The sequence below is a fragment of the Pristiophorus japonicus genome, chromosome 6, assembly GCF_044704955.1.
Source record: "Pristiophorus japonicus isolate sPriJap1 chromosome 6, sPriJap1.hap1, whole genome shotgun sequence".
Lineage (NCBI taxonomy): Eukaryota > Metazoa > Chordata > Chondrichthyes > Pristiophoridae > Pristiophorus > Pristiophorus japonicus.
Window position 1 is genome coordinate 130,989,404 of NC_091982.1, and position 13,560 is coordinate 131,002,963.

Below are 13,560 nucleotides of genomic sequence, written 5' to 3' on the forward strand. Positions count from 1 at the left end.
CCATGCTGACTGTCCCTAATTAATCCTTGCCTTTCCAAATGCAGATTTATCCTGTCTTTCAGGATTTTTTCCAATAATTTTCCCACCACTGAGATTAGGTTGACAGGCCTGTAATTACTCGGCCTATCCCTTTCTCCCTTCTTAAACAAGGGTACATTCCTCCAATCCTCCGGCACCATGCCCAGATCCAAAGAGGACTGGAAAATGATGGTCAAGGCCTCTGCTATTTCCTTTTACTTCGCTCAATAGTCTGTGATGCATTTCATCTGGGCCTGGGGCCTTATCTCAAAGCTGCTAAACACCTTAATACTTCCTCTGTCACTATATTTAGTTCATCCAGAATATCACAGTCCTCCTCGATAGCAGTATCTGTATTGCCCCTTTCCTTTGTGAAAACAGATGCAAAGTATTTGTTGAGAACCCTACCAACATCTTCCACCTCCACACAAAGATTACCCTCATAGTCTCTAATAGGCCCGACCCTTTCCTTAATTACCCTCTTACTCTTAATATATTTATAGAACATCTATCCTGGCAAACCTACATGTACACTCGTGCTACTTCTCTCTGGTCATGGGAAAGGAGATGTAGTCCTTCTCCTTCTGTACAGAGCCTCTGTGACCTCGCGGATGCAGCAATGCACGGCAAACTGCGATATGTTAGATATGTCTCCTGTTACACACTGGAGGATCCGCTGGGGTAGAAATTGAAGGCGACGGTGACCTTGACTGCTACTGAGAGCTGTGGTAACCCCGGTCTGAGGCTTGAGGTCTGGTTACAGGAGGTGGCAGAGCTCTGTGACCACGTCCTTGGGGAAGCCCAGCCTTCGAACACACTGCGCCTCAGTGAAACTGATGTAGGATAACTGTTGCCGGAATACCCTGGGAGGGTAAGGCCTCCTGTTGGCAGCCCTGTTGGTCCTCCTCTCTCTGGTCACATTTTCTAATCTTTCTCTCTGCCTCTGCTGCCTCCGACATTGATGCTGAAGGGTGAGGCCCAGGGCCAGTACCGCCCCTATTAACACTGGAGGGTGAGGCCCAGGGCCAGTACAGGCCCCATTAACACCAGAGGTTGATGCCCAGGGCCAGTACAGGCTCCATTAACACCGGAGGTTGATGCCCAGGGCCAGTACAGGCCCCATTAACACCAAAGGGCGATGCCCAGGGCCAGTACAGGCCCCATTAACACCAGAGGTTGATGCCCAGGGCCAGTACAGGCCCCATTAACACCAGAGGGTGAGGCCCAGGGCCAGTACAGCCTCCATTAACACCAGAGGGCGATGCCCAGGGCCAGTACAGGCCCCATTAACACCGGAGGGTGAGGCCCAGGGCCAGTACAGGCCCCATTAACACCAGAGGGTGAGGCCCAGGGCCAGTACAGCCTCCATTAACACCAGAGGGTGATGCCCAGGGCCAGTACAGCCTCCATTAACACCAGAGGGTGATGCCCAGGGCCAGTACAGGCCCCATTAACACCAGAGGGTGATGCCCAGGGCCAGTACAGGCCCCATTAACACCAGAGGGTGAGGCCCAGGGCCAGTACAGGCCCCATTAACACCAGAGGGTGATGCCCAGGGCCAGTACAGGCCCCATTAACACCAGAGGGTGATGCCCGGGCCAGTATAGGCCCCATTAACACCAGAGGGTGAGGCCCAGGGCCAGTACAGCCTCCATTAACACCAGAGGGTGATGCCCAGGGCCAGTACAGGCCCCATTAACACCAGAGGGTGATGCCCAGGGCCAGTACAGGCCCCATTAACACCAGAGGGTGAGGCCCAGGGCCAGTACCGCCTCCATTAACACCAGAGGGTGATGCCCAGGGCCAGTACAGGCTCCATTAACACCGGAGGGTGAGGCTCAGGGCCAGTACCGCCTCCATTAACACCAGAGGGTGATGCCCGGGCCAGTATAGGCCCCATTAACACCAGAGGGTGAGGCCCAGGGCCAGTACAGCCTCCATTAACACCAGAGGGCGATGCCCAGGGCCAGTACAGGCCCCATTAACACCAGAGGTTGATGCCCAGGGCCAGTACAGGCCCCATTAACACCAGAGGGTGAGGCCCAGGGCCAGTACCGCCTCCATTAACACCAGAGGGTGATGCCCAGGGCCAGTACAGGCTCCATTAACACCGGAGGGTGAGGCTCAGGGCCAGTACCGCCTCCATTAACACCAGAGGGTGAGGCCCAGGGCCAGTACAGCCTCCATTAACACCAGAGGGTGATGCCCAGGGCCAGTACAGCCTCCATTAACACCAGAGGGTGATGCCCAGGGCCAGTACAGGCCCCATTAACACCAGAGGGTGATGCCCAGGGCCAGTACAGGCCCCATTAACACCAGAGGGTGAGGCCCAGGGCCAGTACAGGCCCCATTAACACCAGAGGGTGATGCCCAGGGCCAGTACAGGCCCCATTAACACCAGAGGGTGATGCCCGGGCCAGTATAGGCCCCATTAACACCAGAGGGTGAGGCCCAGGGCCAGTACAGCCTCCATTAACACCAGAGGGTGATGCCCAGGGCCAGTACAGGCCCCATTAACACCAGAGGGTGATGCCCAGGGCCAGTACAGGCCCCATTAACACCAGAGGGTGATGCCCAGGGCCAGTACAGGCCCCATTAACACCAGAGGGTGATGCCCAGGGCCAGTACCGCCTCCATTAACACCAGAGGGTGATGCCCAGGGCCAGTACCGCCTCCATTAACACCAGAGGGTGATGCCCAGGGCCAGTACAGGCCCCATTAACACCAGAGGGTGAGGCCCAGGGCCAGTACAGCCTCCATTAACACCAGAGGGTGATGCCCAGGGCCAGTACCGCCTCCATTAACACCAGAGGTTGATGCCCAGGGCCAGTACCGCCTCCATTAACACCAGAGGGTGATGTCCAGGGCCAGTACAGGCCCCATTAACACCAGACGGTGATGCCCAGGGCCAGTACAGCCTCCATTAACACCAGACGGTGAGGCCCAGGGCCAGTACAGCCTCCATTAACACCAGACGGTGATGCCCAGGGCCAGTACTGCCTCCATTAACACCAGACGGTGAGGCCCAGGGCCAGTACCGCCTCCATTAACGTATGGGGATTTCTGATCTGGGGCGGTAAGGGGTTGCTGTGCACCGGCTGATGTCACAATCACCGGGGCGCTAGGGACTGAAGCGGTAAGTGTTAGCGCCAGCGGAAAACCGCCAGGGAAGTTCATGGGTGCAGTTCAATTCGTCGTACCTGGTGCTAACGGAAAGGGCAAATTAGTCCAATTTCTCCCCGAAAGGTCTCGATAGATTAGATAGTATAATGGTTAAGTTACTGGACTCATAATCCAGGGGCATGTACTAATGATCCTGGGACATGAGCTCAAATCCCACAATGGCAGATGGGGAATTTAAATTAATTAAAAATATGGAATATAAAGCTAGTGTTAGTAATGGTGACCATGAAACTATCGGATTGTCGTAAAACCCATCTGGTTCACTAATACCCTTTAGGGAAGGAAAGCTGCCGTCCGTACCCGGTCTGGTCTTTTTGTGACTCCAGATCCACGGCAATATGATTGGCTCTTAACTTCCCTCTGAAATGGTCTAGCAAGACACTCAGTTGTAAAACAACACCATAAGAAACAATAATAAGAATAAAACCGGTCGGACCACCCGGCATCGACCTCAGCACCGGCTACGGACACGACAACAGCACACCCAGCCCTGTCGGCCCTGCAACATCCTTCTCACCAACATCTGGGAACTTGTGCCAGAATTGGGAGAGCTGTCCCACAGACTGGTCAAGCAACAGTCTGACATGGTCATACTCACAGAATCATACCTTTCAGACAATGTCCCAGACTCCCCCATCACCATCCCTGGGTATGTCCTGTCCCACCGGCAGGACAGACCCACCAGGGGTGGCGACACAATGGTGTACAGTCAGGAGGGAGTGGGCTCGGAGTCCTCAACATTGACACCAGACCCCATGAAGTCTCATGGCTTCAGGTCAAGCATGGGCAAGGAAACCTCCTGCTGATTACCACCGACCGCCCTCCCTCAGCTGAACAATCGGTACTCCTCCATGTTGAACACCACTTGGAAGAAGCACTGAGGGTAGCAACGGAACAGAATGTACTCTGGGTGGGGGGCTTCAATGTCCATCAAGAGTTGCTCGGTAGCACCACTACTGACCGAGCTGGCCGAGCCCTGAAGGACATAGCTGCCAGACTGGGCCTGCGGCAGGTGGTGAGAGAACCAACATGAGGGAAAAACCTACTTGACCTCGTCCTCACCAATCTACCTGTCGCAGATGCATCTGTCTATGACAGCATTGGTAGCAGTGACCACCGCACAGTCCTTGTGGAGACGAAGTCCCGTCTTCACACTGAGGACACCCTCCATCGTGTTGTGTGGAACTACCACCTTGCTAAATGGGAACAATCTACAGAACAAATGGGAGATTGTTCAGCCTCCAGTCCAGATCCAAGGTCACCCCATCCTCTGTCATTGAATTACAGTATGCAGACGACATTTGCATCGGCGCACTCGGAAGTTGAACTCCAAACCATCATCAACACCTTCACTGAAGCGTACGAGAGTCTGGGCCTTACACTAAACATCCATAAGACAAAGGTTCTCTCCCAACCTGCCCCCGCCACACAGTACTTCCCCCCAATTATCAAGATCCATGATGAGGCCTTGGACAATGTGGACCACTTCCCATACCTCGGGAGTCTACTGTCAGCAAGGGCAGACGTCGATGACGATGTCCAACACTGCCTTCAGTGCGCCAGTGCAGCCTTCGGCCGCCTTAGGAAGAGAGTGTTCAAAGACCAGGATCTCAAACCCAGCACCAAGCTCATGGTCTACAGAGCAGTAGTGATACCCACTCTCTATATGCCTCAGAGACATGGACCATGTACAGCATGCACTTCACAGCACTGGAGAAGTACCACCAACGCTGCCTCTGTAAGATCCATTGGCAGGATAGACGCACCAACATCAGTGTTCTCACTCAGACTAATATCCCCAGCATCGAAGTATTGACCGCACTCGATCAACTCTGATGGACGGGCCACATCGTCCGTACGATCGATACTAGTGGGGGGAGGGGCGGTGGGGGAACATAAAACAATCACTATCGCTAGAGAAAAAGTACTAGGCAAACTAATAGGATTAAAGGTGGACAAGTCCCCTGGACCTGATGGCCTGCATCCTACGGTCTTAAAAGAGATAGTGGATACATTGGTTGTAATTTACCAACTTTCCCTGAATTCTGGAGAGGTCCCAGCGGACTGGAATGCACCTATTTAAGAAAGGAAGGAGACAGGAAACTATCGACCAGTTAGCCTAACATCTGTCGTTGGGAAAATGCTGGAGTCCATTAAAAAGGAAGCAGTAGTGGGACATTTGGAAAATCATAATGCAGTCAATCAGAGTCAGCATGGTTTTATGAAAGGGAAATCATGTTTGACAAATTTGCGAGAGTTCTTTGAGGATGTAATGAACAGGGTGGATAAGGGGGAACCAGTAGAAGTGGTGTATTTGGATTTCCAGAAGGCATTCGATAAGGTGCCACATAAAAGGTTACTGCACGAGATAAAAGCTCACGGGGTTGGGGGTAATATATTAGCATGGATAGAGGATTGGCTAACTAACAGAAAACAGAGAGTTGGGATAAATGGGTCATTTTCAGGTTGGAAAACAAATGCCACAGGGATCAGTGCTGGGGCCTCAACTATTTACAATTTATATTAATGACTTGGATGAATTGACCGAGTGTAATGTAGCCAAATTTGCTGATGATACAAAGATAGAATCATACAATCATAGAAATTTACAGCACGGAAGGATGCCATTTCGGCCGACCAAGAGCTATCCAGCCTAATTCCACTTTCCAGCTCTGGGTCCATAGCCCTGCAGGTTACGGCACTTCAAGTGCACATCCAAGTATTTTTTAAATGTGTTGTGGTGAGTTCCAGAACACCACCACCCTCTGGGTGAAGACAATTCCCCTCAAATCCCCTCTAAACAGCACCCCAATTATTTTAAATCGATGCCCCCTGGTTGTTGACCCCTCTGCTAAGGGAAACAGGTCCTTCCAATCCACTCTATCCAGGCTCCTCATAATTTTATACATCTCAATCAGGTCTCCCCTCAGCCTCCTCTGTTGCAAAGAAAACAGACTCAGCCTATCCAATCTTTCCTCATAGCCAAGATTCTCCAGTCCAGGCAACATTCTTGTACATCTCCTCTGTACCCTCTCCAATCACATCTTTCCTGTCATGTGGTGACCAGAACTACACGCAGTACTCCAGCTGTGGCCCAACTAGTGTTTTATACAGTTCAAGCATAACCTCCCTGCTCTTGTATTCTGTGCCTCGACGAATAAAGGCAAGTGTTCCGTATGCCTTCTTAACCACATTATCCAACTGACCTGCTACCTTCAGGGATCTGTGGACCTGCACTCCCAGGTCCCTTTGTTCCTCTACAATTCAGTGTCCCACCATTTAATGTGTATTCCCTTGCCTTGTTAGACCTCCGCAAATGCATTACCTCACACTTCTCCGGATTGAATTCCAATTTCCACTGTTCTGCCCACCTGACCAGTACATTGATATCATCCTGCAGTCCGCAGCTTTCTTCTTCATTATCAACCACACAGCCGATTTTAGTATAATCTGCAAACTTCTTAATCATACCCCCTTTATTCAAGTCTAAATCATTGATATATACCACAAAAAGCACGGGACCCAGTACTGAGCCCTGCAGAACCCCACTGGAAACAGCCTTCCAGTCACAAAAACACCCATCAACCATTACCCTTTGCTTCCTGCGGCTGAGCCAATTTTGGATCCAACTTGCCACTTTGCCCTGGATCCCATGGGCTTTTACTTACATTACCAGTCTGCCATGTGGGACCTTATCAAAAGCTTTGCTAAAATCCATATACACTGCATCATGCGCACTGCCCTCATCGACCCTCCTGGTTACCTCTTCGAAAAATTCAACAAAGTTAGTCAAACACGACCTTCCCTTAACAATTCCGTGCTGACTGTCCTTGATTATTCTGTGTCTTTCCAAATGAAGATTTATCCTGTCCCTCAGGATTTTTTCCAATAATTTTCCCACCACTGAGGTTAGGCTGACTGGCCTGTAATTACTCGGTCTATCCCTTTCTCCCTTTTTGAACAAAGGTACCACATTAGCAGTCCTCCAGTCCTCTGGCACCACACCTGTAGCCAGAGAGGATTGGAAAATGATGGTCAGAGCCTCTGCTATTTCCTCTTTTGCTTCTCTTAGCCTGGGATACATTTCATCCGGGCCTGGGGATTTATCCACATTCAAAGCTGCTAAGCCCCTTATATAGAAACATAGAAACATAGAAAATAGGTGCAGGAGTAGGCCATTCGGCTCTTCAAGCCTGCAGTACCATTCAATAAGATCATGGCTGATCATTCACCTCAGTACCCCTTTCATGCTTTCTCTCCATACCCCTTGATCCCTTTAGCCGTAAGGCAGCATTTGACCGAGTGTGGCATCAAGGAGCCCTAGTAAAACTGGTCAATGGGAATCGGGGAAAATCCCTGTCCTGCTCCCTCTCCCTCTCCCTGTCCCTCTCCCCATTCCTCCCCCTCTCCCTCTCCCTGTCCCTCTCCCTCTCTCTCCCACTCCCTCTCCCTCTCCCTGTCCCTCTCCCTGTCCTGCTCCCTCTCCCTCTCCCTGTCCCTCTCCCCATTCCTCCCCCTCTCCCTCTCCCTGTCTCTCTCCCTCTCCCTCTCCCTGTCCCTCTCCCTCCCCTTCTCCTTCTCCCTGTCCCTCTCCCTTCCTCTCCCTCTCCCACTCCCTGTCCCTCTCCCTGTCCCTCCCCCTCTCCCTCCCCCTATCCCTCCCCCTCTCTCTCTGTCATGTATTCAACTATCATTGTAACCCATGTATAAGATGACCTAAGTTGTACACCTTGAGAACATTGACCACAGGGGGCGAACTTGTGGGAGACACCCCTAACCTGGACTTTCAGGTATAAAAGGAGAAGCTCCACCCACTGTCTGCTCTTGAGGTCTTAGCTAATAAAGGTAACTGGTCACAGAGTGACCTTCTCTCAAGTATGGGCCTCATGCGCATTTATCCTGTATAGTAAGGACATATCATTGGCGACAAGAAACTGGGATTTAAACCACGCGAGCATGGCCACTAGCAGCACAGAAGAGAGGTACTGTGTTGGTGATGATTGGAACGACTTTATTGAGAGACTACAGCAAAGTTTTGTCACTAAGGAATGGCTGGGACAGGATTCGGCCGACAAATGCAGGGCTCATCTCCTGACGGTTTGTGGATCCAGAACGCACTCCCTGATGAAGGACCTTCTAGCACCAGAGAAGCCGGCAGACAAGACGTTTGAAGAGCTCAGTAAGTTGATCGGGGAACACCTTAAACCAGCGAGCAACATGCACATGGCGAGACACCGGTTTTACACGCACCGGCGGTGAGAAGGGCAAAGCGTTCCAGACTTCGTGGCAGAATCCGGTGACTGGCGAGCCTATGTAAGTTCCCAGATGCATGCAGAACGGAGATGCTGCGAGACTTATTTATTGAGGGCATCGGGCACGCTGGGGTTTTCATGAAACTGATTGAGACCAAAGACTTGACCTTGGAAGCGACGGCTCTGATAGCCCAGACAATTAGCTCAGGGAAGAGACCAGAATGATTTATGGCAAAAATCTTGGCTCAAATGCGACAAACGACCAGGGAGTCTACATTGTTAATGCGGCATATAGTTCTCTAGACAGACAGGGGCAATCGGACATGCTTCAGCATGCAGTCGAACCCAATGGCATCCCAGTATTAATGGAGCTAGACACGGGGGCCAGCCAGTCCCTGATGAGTATCAAACAGTTCAAAAGGTTGTGGGTGTCCAAGGGCAGGAGGCCAAAATTATTGCCGATTGACGCACTGCTACGGACATATACAAAGGAGATAATTCTGGTGCTAGGCAGTGCCACGGTAGTCGTGACCCACAAAGATTCGGAGAACAGGTTGCCACTCTGGATTGTCCTGGGGGACGGTCCCGCACTGCTGGGGAGGAGTTGGCTTGCTGTCATGAACTAGAAATGGGGCGATGTCAATGCAATTTCTTCTGTGGAGCGAGTATCATGCTCACAGGTCCTGGACAAATTTGACTCATTATTTCAACCCGGCATCGGAACTTTCATGGGGACCAAGGTAATGATTCACATAAACCCGGACGCCAGGCCAATGCACCACAAGGCCACAGCGGTGCCGTACGTGATGCAGGAAAAGATAGAATGCAAATTGGACCGCCTGCTGAGGGAAGGCATCATCTTGCCAGTCGAATTCAGTGACTGGGCGAGCCTGATTGTGCCGGTGCTCAAGGCGGATGGGTCGGTCAAGATATGTGGTGATTACAAGGCCACCATCAATCGGGTGTCACTCCAAGACCAGTACCCGCTACCGAGAGCGGAGGACCTCTTTGCGACGCTATCTGGTGGCAAACGTTTTTAAAAATTGGACCTGACCTCAGCTTACATGACCCAGGAGCTGGAGAGTGAGTCGAAGAAGCTGACCACCATCACGACACACAAGGGGTTGTTTGAGTACAACAGATGTTTGTTCGGGATTCGTTCGGCCGCCGCGATCTTTCAACGAAATATGGAAAGCCTCCTCAAGTCGATTCCAAGGACGGTGGTTTTTCAAGACGACATCCTCATCATGGGTTGCGATACTGAAGAACGCCTCCACAACCTGGAGGAGGTGCTACGCAGACTGGACCGGGTAGAGCCGTGACTAAAAAAGGTGAAGTGCGTCTTCCTAGCTCCAGAGGTAGAATTCCTGGGGAGGAGGGTAGCAGCAGACGGGATCAAACCCACTGCGTCCAAAACGGAAGTGATCCAGAGAGCACCCAGACCCCGTAACACGATGGAGCTGTGTTCGTTCCTGGGACTCCTGAACTATTTTGGTAACTGTTAGAGCCGCTACACATGCTCCTACGCAAAGGTCACGATTGTGTCTTGGGAGACAACCAGGAAAGAAACATAGAAACATCGAAAATAGGTGCAGGAGAAGGCCATTTGGCCCTTCGAGCCTGCACCACCATTCAATATGATCATGGCTGATCATTCACCTCAGTATCCCTTTCCCGCTTTCTCTCCATACCCCTGCAAAACAGATACACCACTTTGGGTACTGTTGAGGGGATGACTCATCAGGGGAGAGCAGCAGCAGCCAGGTTCATGGCACCATGGCTGGCTCTGCTGCACAGGAGGGCAGGAAAAAGAGTGGAAGAGCTATAGTGATAGGGGATTTGATTGTAAGGGGAATAGATAGCCGTTTCTGCGGCTGCAACCGAGACTCCAGGATGGTATGTTGCCTCCCTGGTGCAAGGGTCAACGATGTCTCCGAGCGGGTGCAGGACATTCTGAAAAGGGAGGGTGAACAGCCAGTTGTTGTGGTGCATATAGATACCAAAGACATAGGTAAAAAATGGGATGAGGTCCTACGAGACGAATTTAGGGAGCAAGGAGCTAAATTAAAAAGTAGGACCTCAAAAGTAGTAATCTCGGGATTGCTACCAGTGCCACATGCTAGTCAGAGTAGGAATCGCAGGATAGCTCAGATGAATACGTGGCTTGAGGAGTGGTGCAGAAGGGAGCGATTCAAATTCCTGGGACATTCAAACCGGTTCTGGGGGAGGTGAGACCAGTACAAACCGGACGGTCTACACCTGGGCAGGACCGGAACCAATGTTCTCGGGGGAGTGTTTGCTAGTGCTGTTGGGGAAGAGTTAAACTAATATGGGAAGGGGATGGTAAGCTACGCAGGGAGGCAGAGGGAAATAAAAGGGAGACAGAGGCAAAAGATAGAAAGGAGAATAGTAAAAGTGGAGGGCAGAGAATCCCAAGGCAAAAAATAAAAAGGGCCACATTACAGCAAAATTCTAAAGGGGCAAAGTGTGTTAAAAAGACAAGCCTGAAGGCTCTGTGCCTCAAAACATAGAAACATAGAAAATAGGTGCAGGAGCAGGCCATTCAGCCCTTCTAGCCTGCACCGCCATTCAATGAGTTCATGGCTGAACATGAAACTTCAGTACCCACTTCCTGCTTTCACGCCATACCCCTTGATCCCCCGAGTAGTAAGGACTTCATCTAACTCCCTTTTGAATATATTTAGTGAATTGGCCTCAACTACTTCCTGTGGTAGAGAATTCCACAGGTTCACCACTCTCTGGGTGAAGAAGTTTCTCCTTATCTCGGTCCTAAATGGCTTACCCCTTATCCTTAGACTGTGACCCCTGGTTCTGGACTTCCCCAACATTGGGAACATTCTTCCTGCATCCAACCTGTCCAAACCCGTCAGAATTTTAAACGTTTCTATGAGGTCCCCTCTCACTCTTCTGAACTCCAGTGAATACAAGCCCAGTTGATCCAGTCTTTCTTGATAGGTCAGTCCCACCATCCCGGGAATCAGTCTGGTGAATCTTCGCTGCACTCCCTCAATAGCAAGTATGTCCTTCCTCAAGTTAGGAGACCAAAACTGTACACAATACTCCAGGTGTGGCCTCACCAAGGCCCTGTACAACTGTAGCAACACCTCCCTGCCCCTGTACTCAAATCCCCTCGCTATGAAGGCCAACATGCCATTTGCTTTCTTAACCGCCTGCTGTACCTGCATGCCAACCTTCAATGACTGATGTACCATGACACCCAGGTCTCATTGCACCTTCCCTTTTCCTAATCTGTCACCATTCAGATAATAGTCTGTCTCTCTGTTTTTACCACCAAAGTGGATAACCTCACATTTATCCACATTATACTTCATCTGCCACGCATTTGCCCACTCACCTAACCTATCCAAGTCACTCTGTAGCCTCATAGCATCCTCCTCGCAGCTCACACTGCCACCCAACTTAGTGTCATCCGCAAATTTGGAGATACTACATTTAATCCCCTCGTCTAAATCATTAATGTACAATGTAAACAGCTGGGGCCCCAGCACAGAACCCTGCGGTACCCCACTAGTCACTGCCTGCCATTCCGAAAAGTACCCATTTACTCCTACTCTTTGCTTCCTGTCTGACAACCAGTTCTCAATCCACGTCAGCACACTACCCCCAATCCCATGTGCTTTAACTTTGCACATTAATCTCCTGTGTGGGACCTTGTCGAAAGCCTTCTGAAAGTCCAAATATACCACATCAACTGGTACTCCTTTGTCCACTTTATTGGAAACATCCTCAAAAAATTCCAGAAGATTTGTCAAGCATGATCTCCCTTTCACAAATCCATGCTGACTTGGACCTATCATGTCACCATTTTCCAAATGCGCTGCTATGACATCCTTAATAATTGATTCCATCATTTTACCCACTACTGAGGTCAGGCTGACCGGTCTATAATTCCCTGCTTTCTCTCTCCCTCCTTTTTTAAAAAGTGGGGTTACATTGGCTACCCTCCACTCGATAGGAACTGATCCAGAGTCAATGGAATGTTGGAAAATGACTGTCAATGCATCCGCTATTTCCAAGGCCACCTCCTTAAGTACTCTGGGATGCAGTCCATCAGGCCCTGGGGATTTATCGGCCTTCAATCCCATCAATTTCCCCAACACAATTTCCCGACTAATAAAGATTTCCCTCAGTTCCTCCTCCTTAATAGACCCTCTGACCACTTTTATATCCGGAAGGTTGTTTGTGTCCTCCTTCGTGAATACTGAACCAAAGTACTTGTTCAATTGGTCTGCCATTTCTTTGTTCCCCGTTATGACTTCCCCTGATTCTGACTGCAGGGGACCTACGTTTGTCTTTACTAACCTTTTTCTCTTTACATACCTATCGAAACTTTTGCAATCCGCCTTAATGTTCCCTGCAAGCTTCTTCTCGTACTCCATTTTCCCTGCCCTAATCAAACCCTTTGTCCTCCTCTGCTGAGTTCTAAATTTCTCCCAGTACCCAGGTTCGCTGCTATTTCTGGCCAATTTGTATGCCATTTCCTTGGCTTTAATACTATCCCTGATTTCCCTAGATAGCCACGGTTGAGCCACCTTCCCTTTTTTATTTTTACGCCAGACAGGAATGTACAATTGTTGTAATTCATCCATGCGGTCTCTAAATGTCTGCCATTGCCCATCCACAGTCAACCCCTTAAGTATCATTAGCCAATCTATCTTAGCCAATTCATGCCTCATACCTTCAAAGTTACCCTTCTTTAAGTTCTGGACCATGGTCTCTGAATTAACTGTTTCATTCTCCATCCTAATGCAGAATTCCACCATATTATGGTCACTCTTCCCCAAGGGGCCTCGCACAATGAGATTGCTAATTAATCCTCTCTCATTACACAACACCCAGTCTAAGATGGCCTCCCCCCTAGTTGGTTCCTTGACATATTGGTCTAGAAAACCATCCCTTATGCATTCCAGGAAATCCTCCTCCACCGTATTGCTTCCAGTTTGGCTAGCCCAATCTATGTGCATATTAAAGTCACCCATTATAACTGCTGCACCTTTATTGCATGCACTCCTAATTTCCTGTTTGATGCCCTCCCCAACATCACTACTACTGTTTGGAGGTCTGT

The 13,560-nt window shown here is 50.2% G+C and overlaps 1 protein-coding gene across 2 annotated transcripts in view; it reads right to left on the reverse strand.

The window, feature by feature from the left end:
* LOC139265243 (gamma-aminobutyric acid receptor subunit beta-4-like) overlaps window positions 1–13,560 on the reverse strand; it is a 778,436-nt gene that overhangs the window by 318,408 nt on the left and 446,468 nt on the right. The window contains exon 1 of one of the 2 annotated variants that reach the window (XM_070882178.1): window positions 323–340. The exons of the other annotated variant lie outside the window; for it this stretch is intronic. The gene's annotated coding sequence lies outside the window, so the exon portion shown is untranslated. Of the gene's footprint in view, window positions 1–322; window positions 341–13,560 lie in introns of those variants that run through there. 2 annotated transcript variants of the gene reach the window in all.